We start from the raw sequence: 8,005 nt of genomic DNA on the forward strand, positions 1-8,005 counted from the left end.
CCTCTAGATCTCCAGGTCTCTTAGCGTCATGCGCAACGGTGTTATGGATGCCACGAAGGGCGCTGCCCCTGCGCGTAGATTTGACTCGCCGCATTAGGATGCGGTTGGCGTCCCGCCGTGGTCGTTCGAATTGAGATGCAACCACCTGATCCGTTATCTCGGGTCATAATTTTTGGGCGTATCCTGTTCATGTAGCTTGTTGGATGCATAGTCTGATCTCCCAATGGGAAATACGTACTAGTGAATGATGATGTCTGTGTTCACGAGATTCTTGGCAGTGCTGTTTCCGTTGTTTGCAAAATGCTGTGATGAATCATGAAATCTACAACGCATGTCAGACTTCGGAGATGCCATTTGGCATTGATGAGAAGATATTTCATGTTCTGAGCAATAATGTCTGCATTTCTCATCGGTAGTTGCCAAACTATAAATTGTTATAGCCTGTTTTCTTGTTGTCCATGAATGCTTATGTGTTTGAGGGTCAAGTGATGAGGAATAAACTGCAACAATATGATGGAGCTATGCTCCTCTGATTCTTAGTATTTAAGTCTCTGATGATACTTCAACACCCTGATATGTTTGTGCCTTTCTGTGCTATCCTCGTACTGAAGGGAGTTCTACTATCTTCACAACAAATATAAATTTGTTCCAACAAGTTTATAAATTGAACTATGCATACAACAAAGATATTTACCATTTGTAGTTTCTATCTTCCTGTGTTGCCTGATTTCATTTGTTGTTCAAGTGATGATGAGATACTGCAACAATATGACAGGAGTTACACTCCCGTGATTCGTAGTTTAAAGTCTGATGATTTCTCCATGCTTTAGCTTCTAATGACCTTTGTCTTGTGAAATCCAATTATCTCATGTTCTTGTTTTATTGTTCATTGCTTGATGCAATTTGTAAATCTGGTGATGTTGAATAAATTGCAGCGATATGGCAGGATCATGTGCCTTTCTGTGCTATCCTCGTACTGAAGGGAGTTCTACTATCTTCACAACAAATATAAATTTGTTCCAACAAGTTTATAAATTGAACTATGTATACAACAAAGATATTTACCATTTGTAGTTTCTATCTTCCTGTGTTGCGTGATTTCATTTGTTGTTCAAGTGATGATGAGATACTGCAACAATATGACAGGAGTTACACTCCCGTGATTCGTAGTTTAAAGTCTGATGATTTCTCCATGCTTTATCTTCTAATGACCTTTGTCTTGTGAAATCCAATTATCTCATGTTCTTGTTTTATTGTTCATTGCTTGATGCAATTTGTAAATCTGGTGATGTTGAATAAATTGCAGCGATATGGCAGGATCATGTTTTGTAGTTTTCTGTTTGATTTCTCCATCCAAAATTTTCCTTTGCCTTCTGTTTTGCAATCTTATTTCACTTCTTTGATCATGATCATGGCTGTTACCTGACCATGACTGTTACTACGTATTACCATCAATCAAACCCAAGCTATTTAACAACCAGAAAGCTTATGGTTTGGTGTTTGCTTTGCTGTTCATGTGGTTCATTATGTGTAGTAATATTATGTTCTTTGTTCTGATTTGATACCACTTTATTTGCATTGTCTGTGATTAGTCTTCTACTATGATTAATAATTTTTTGCTTTTGCCACTTCTAATGTTTTTGATTGGCTCAGTGCTAACATAGTGATCTATTCATATCTTCAGACAACTGGAGTGTGAAGGCCATCAGGCGCAAGACCACTGGCACTGGAAGGATGAGGTACATGCGCCACCTGCCTCGCAGGTTCAAGAGCAACTTCAGAGAAGGTACCTTGCCATCTGTATCGAAAGTTATTAACACTGTGAACATCCTTTTATAAGTGAACCAGTTCTGATGTATCTTCTTTCTGTTGCTTGTTAACTCAGGTACCGAGGCTGCCCCCAGGAACAGGGCCTCGGCCAACTAGGTCTGGATTTTGCCCCATCAGGAATCCCGTGAAGCTAGAATTTAAACACTTTTTGCTTGGATTGTACTCCGCCTAAACTATTGTTGCTATAGAATTGAGTATGGATCTGATATGTTTTGTTGCATGGGTTTGGAAGTTGACGACTGAATCTAAGACCAAATTTGTTACAATTGTTTGTGGGTTAAGGGCATATGCTTTCCAATCTAGTGAATTCTGGAGGGCTACCTTGCTGTGCGACACATCTGGCTTCTAATGAGGCGACTGCTTGCGTTTTGATAAACCGTACATTAGTAATGCACAGGACAGAATGTCGAACACTTCATTTTGAGAGTCAGTCATGGAAAACGATTCAAAACAGCCGGCTGATCCCACGATTGCATCCGTCGCCTCCAGCGTGTGCCACGCTGTCCCAGGCTGGCTTCCCGAATTTTCTTGTCCATTCGCCTGCCCGCTGTGTTGCATCTGGTATGTTTTGTTGCATGGGTTTGGAAATTGACCTCTGAATCTGAGACCGAATTTGTCTGAATGTTACAAGTACTCTTGTTTGTGGGTTATAAGGGCATCTGCTTCAATCAGTGAATTCTGGAGTGCTACGTTTCTGTGTGAGGCTGACTGCTTGTGTTAAACCATACTTCAGTAGTATGCAGTTGCAGTGTAACACAGGACGAAATCCTGAACACTTCATTTTGAAACAAATAATGTACAGTAGAAACTTTGTCCTTGGCAAGTGATAGTTAGTCTCATTGACCATCTCTATTGCATCATTTCAAAACCATAATTTATGAAGTTCTTTCATCAAATCAAAGATACTGAAGCTGAGAGACGTCCTAGTTTTACTGGGCTTGTGAACATGGTTATGTATTGCTGCCTTGCGCTGCTCACATGCCACTTCCATTGCCTTACCTCCGGCCACTGCGAGTCCTTCTCCTTTTCTTTTTCTTTACTAACTCCAGCTAAATTATGTGTGCTATGACCACAGAAGTCTTGAACACAACCGCGTCTCCTTCATTATTTTGTTAAGTGGCCTCTTTGCAGTTATGATTGGAGCGGCGTTGGTATTAGGATTTGTGACTTCATCAACATCATAATCGGTATCATTATTGTTCTACATTTTGTGTAGCCGATTATGATTTAGCCTTCCTCTTTGGTTGGGTTGGATCATTTTTCCGGTCTGTCCACTTCTCATTGTTGTGGAGCAAAGCCTAGTAATGGAACATGAGAAAAGCCACCTCTACCATGTGCCTCTCGAACAAACACGTCTCCTCCCTCCCTCACCTTTTTTAGCACTGCCATGGACTCCTGCTTCATATCGCTCTTAGTCTTGTACCGGTATCGTCGACAGCTTGCACGCATTGCGTCCCGCGAACATCAGTAGCCACTCCTCGCTCACCGACCGTCGATGAGCTCATCGCCTGATTTGGGGAAAGTGGATCTCGATGGGGAGCGGGTGTGGAATGCGGAGAACTTTGAGTGAGAATGAGGAAGGGCACATGCACCTAGTAGCAATTGGGGATTACGTGCAGCGTCGATCCCCCACCCCTCGCCATGCTCGTGGATCAAGGAGACCTTTGCACCGCACCCAATCTCCTCGTCGAGCTATGCGACATGGCACAGGAGATGTAACGCAACACATGGTACAAAATTTTCCTCATCGCGACACATTCGCGTGTCAACAACGTGGACCACCTCATTGAGGAGGACCATTGTGCGCCGCTGCCCGCCGGTAGACAAGCAAGCTCGCTGCCCGGAGATTGAGAACGAACCATGCCGTCCACCGTGAGTTGTACGTGCGCACGAAACTCTCATCCTTCCCCCGACAGTGACTTTGTCTTTTTTTTTTCTGATATTACATGAACCATTGCATACTGACTAAATTTGTCTATGGCTTTGGTATGACAGTGGTATATTTAACAAGATTGTCAAAAAGTTGACGCAAGTTCCGTTCAAACTCTTGTTTCTCGATTGCTCCATCCGATGACTTTTTAGGACATTAAAAGGAGGAAACTTTTGATCTATGGGCGTATATACATCTTATATGATTTTTTTACTAATTAAATAAAAAAGTACAAAATATTTATTTTTTTTTGAAATAAACTTGACATTTCATTGTACTTGTAAAAAAATCCACAAAAAGAAAAACTCCATTGATTTTTTTAGAAAAAAGCCCTGAAGTCAACGCTGGTTTTTATTCGTGAAAAATTATATACTAGTGCAAAATAATGCCGAGTTTTTTCTAAAGAAACTTCTATTCATTTTTGTCTTTTATTTTAATTATTAATAAATTATTCTAAACAAGTGCATAGTGGGCCTTGTCCATCCCGTACCCTTCCGTTCCAAGACCTCAGTCACCGACTCACCGGTCACCGCTCCGCGGAATCCCCAGCCCCAAAAGCCGCCGCCGCCGCCATCCATCCCCCGTCGCAAGCTACCTACCTACTCCAGCCGCCGTCCCTTCCAAGCCATGGAGAATCCGGTGGAGGAGCCGTTCTCGAGGCTCACCGACGACCTAATCGCGGATATCCTCTCCCGCGTGCCCTACAAATCCCTCCGCATCTGCGAGTGCGTGTGCCCGGCCTGGCGCGTCATCGTCACCGACCCCGCCAACTGGAGGAAGATCGCGCAGACCCTGGCCGGCTTCTTCCACATCGTCACCGACGACGAGGCCCCCGGCTTCGCCGTCAGCTACGCCGACCTGTCCCCCTTCCCCTGGGCGAGCGTCCCCAAGGCCTCCCCGCGCCTGCCGGTGCCGCCCGACCGCACGGACTGCTTCTTTGTATCCCGAGGATTCCTTCTTCTATCCCGCGTCGCGCCACCCCTTGCCTGCGTCCGGCGTGATGAAAAGTTTCTTTACATGGTCTCCAATCCAGCCACCGGCGATTATTTTGTGCTGCCTCACTCCGGCTACACCGGCGGCCACCCAAGAGTTTCGACGGCGATGCGCCCACCCAAGAGTTTCATGTGTTCGAGTTTCCGATGCTCTCTTGTGACACGGGTGAACATTTACTCTTCAGAAACTGGTGCGTGGGTGGCAAGGGAAAGCCAGTGGAACGGCGGATTTACCTTGCGCTATCGTCAACCCGGAGTTTTCCGCAAGGGGTGTCTGCACTTGCTCACGGATCAGTCTGCGTTGGCGATAGTTGATGCGCAAGGGCTGAGATGGAGAACCGTTCCGCTGCCAACATTCGTTGATCCGAGCATCCAGGTTTTCATCGGTAAGTCTGCCGGGCGGCTGCTTTATATCGACTCCAGCGATCGCCAAGGACGGGGCTCAGATAGATTTTTCACTATATCGGTTTATGCTCTTAGTGTTGGGGTTTATCAGTGGGATGCGTCTCGCCCCGACGACATATTCGTGCCTTGGGAACCGTTGCGGAAGCTTTCAAATGTTGCTCCAAGGAAGAGGTTTAAGGTCGACTTGGCCCTTCAATTCACTGGAGTACACCCACATGCCAATATAATCTTCTTGGTATCTTTTTGGGACGGTGAACTGATTGCATATGATCTGGATCATCATGAAAGCACGGTTGTGTATCACATTCACCCTGACTATGAGAGGTCTAGGCCGTTTCTCCCATATGTATGTGTCGTTGCTGTCCCGCCTACCACTGGATGGAGGAATGCAGTTGGGAACTCCAAATTGATGAATGATGTTCTGCTGATTAAAAAAAATAGGCAGCCATGGGTGAGATGCTCTGTTGCGTTTTTGAGTGAAATCGTCACAAAGATTCAAATGGAGATGGTGTGTTGTTCATGGAAAATGCCAAATTTAGTTTTTATGGTCTGATCTGTACTCCTTTTCATGTCTAGTGTAGTCCCTGGTGTGTAGCTGTATGAGACATTTCGGTGTGTCCCTGTTTGGCTAAGCCAGAATTGTTTATGTTCTATGTGAGATTTCCTCGCAGTATGATTTAGGTATACATGCCATATCTTCTGGATAAGCCCTTCTACATATACTGACTGCCATTGCAGTATGGGTTACATTAGTGGAAAACCGCTTTTGCGGGCCGGCGCGGGTTGGCACAGATGCAGACCCCCAAACAGATCCGTAAAAAAGTATATTCATGGAATATTTTTTTTACGGGTCGGCTATGCGGGTTCTGCTCGGGCACCAACACAACAACCCGCAAACAGAAAATTTGCAAATCTGGAATTTGACATAGGGTTTCACAAACAAGTTCAAATTCAAATGACATAAACAATTTGCGCGTAAATAAAAGCGAAGTTCATTACCCAAATGAGGGCATGCAAAGGTTCGCGTCCATGTCCGGCATCATCTTGGGGGTCGATCTTCACTCCGCGCCATGAAGTCCATCTTGAAGTTCATCGGCGCCACCGTAGCCACCTCCGTCGCTTGTTCCAACTCCGGCACCGAAATCATCCACATTGACACCATATGGAGCAGAGAAAACATCACTGGAACTGGAACATGGACCGGCCGAGGCGACCATTCTCCTCTTCAAGATCTCTCTCCTTGCCATATCATGCCATGTTTTGGTGACGTTGTCCATGTCATTGCGGTTCATTGACATGATCTTGTTCTCTTCGGCGAGCAACAATGGCATTGATTTGTTTTCAGAGGCGCGTGCTTTTCTCTCCTCAATGGCAGCTTTGCGGAGCCCCTCTTCCTTGAGCATTTGCCATTTTTCTTGCTTCTCTTTTGCCTTCTTCTCGTCCAACTCTTTCTTAATCTCCAACGACTTCAACAACATCAACTCGTTTGATTGCACCATGGCATCAATCTTCTCCCTCAAGCTCGATGCTTCTTGCTCTCTCTTCATCTTCTCTTTAGTCTTCTTGTCGCAATCGGGCTTGTGCAAATTTCTTCGGCCATCATCATCCTCATCTTCATCCATGTTTGTAAGTGAGCCTCTCTTTGGTGGGGATTCTTTGTCGATCAACTTCCACTTCTCGCACTTTTGGAGCAACTCCCAACAATGCTCTAATTTGAAGAATCTGCCTTCCGAAGCTTCCATATCCTTGTATCTATGTTGAGCAATCTTGTCCTACACATTGTGAACAAAGTGATGCAATCATTTCTCATGATACATTATGATGATGCACAACTTGAACAAAGGCAAAACAAACTCACATAGTCGGACTCCACGGTGCCACTTGGAGGTGCATTGCGTACTTGCTCCAAGCAAGCTGCCCAACGGCTGCACATAGGCTTGATATTCTCCCAACGACCTTGAAGCGACCGAAATGTGCGTGGAGTCCTATTGGGGTAGTTTTTCATAATGGGAAGTATTGATCTTCGATCTTTGCCAGTATCTCTTGGCGGTTTGAGAAGTACCAGTGCATGCATCAAGAGACACCGCACTCCATGCTTTGATCAAAGCTTGATCTTCCAAGATCGTGTAGTTCTTCGATCTTTGGCCTTTTCCAGTTTTTGCTTGTGATTGCTCAAACGCTTCCGCTTCGATCTCCTCCAACTCATCCGCACAACCATGATCGTCCACGCCGCCCTCCGTTTCATTGTAGTAGAATGGTTTGAAAGGGGCTTGATCAATGTCAACCGCGTTCGTGTCCAACAAGTTCACGAACTCGGTTGTTGCATTGTTCGAACCACCGCTATAGCGAACGATAAGAAGTCACGAGCTGTCGACAACAATGGCAAAAAATGAAATGGAGTCGTCAACACCGAAGAGATATACCTTCTGGCCATTTCGTCGAACACCTCGCTCGTGGGGGGAGCGGCACCGTTGAACGGCATCGCCGGAGCACCTCCTTGCGGGGGGATGGAGTGAGAGGTTGAAGAAGGTGGCTTCCTTGAAGCTGGAACCTTCCTCCGCTTTGCGCCCGCGGCCTTGCCGGCCTTCTCCGACACCGGCCGAGATCGCACTGCAGCGTTGGCGCCCGGAGCACGGGCCATCGCAGCGGGGGCATCCAGATTCCCGCCCTGCATGACCACGTTGCCCTACCGCTTGCGGGTAGGCGCGGCGTGTGCTTGGGCGACGGCGGTGGGGCCAACATGGCCGGCGACGAGATCCGTCTGAGGGGAAGGGGCGTGCACGACCTCGACGGTGACGAGGGACAGCATGGGGTCGTCCATGGCGGCGAGGGACGGCCGGGGAGGAGC

At 46.3% G+C, this 8,005-nt stretch overlaps 4 non-coding genes across 4 annotated transcripts; all 4 read left to right on the forward strand.

The window, feature by feature from the left end:
• The first annotated feature begins 297 nt into the window (after positions 1-297).
• LOC119319782 lies at positions 298-394 on the forward strand. The gene has a single exon (XR_005154636.1). It is a non-coding gene; the product is annotated as a small nucleolar RNA R64/Z200 family (small nucleolar RNA).
• An 84-nt stretch (positions 395-478) lies between these two features.
• Positions 479-560, forward strand: LOC119319759. The gene has a single exon (XR_005154617.1). It is a non-coding gene; the product is annotated as a small nucleolar RNA Z199 (small nucleolar RNA).
• A 177-nt stretch (positions 561-737) lies between these two features.
• On the forward strand, positions 738-816 carry LOC119319763. Its single transcript, XR_005154620.1, has one exon. It is a non-coding gene; the product is annotated as a small nucleolar RNA Z199 (small nucleolar RNA).
• Positions 817-1,108: 292 nt separating this feature from the next.
• Positions 1,109-1,187, forward strand: LOC119319764. The gene has a single exon (XR_005154621.1). It is a non-coding gene; the product is annotated as a small nucleolar RNA Z199 (small nucleolar RNA).
• The last annotated feature ends 6,818 nt before the right edge of the window (positions 1,188-8,005 follow it).

Source organism: Triticum dicoccoides, chromosome 6A, assembly GCF_002162155.2.
Source record: "Triticum dicoccoides isolate Atlit2015 ecotype Zavitan chromosome 6A, WEW_v2.0, whole genome shotgun sequence".
Taxonomy (NCBI): Eukaryota; Viridiplantae; Streptophyta; class Magnoliopsida; order Poales; family Poaceae; genus Triticum; species Triticum dicoccoides.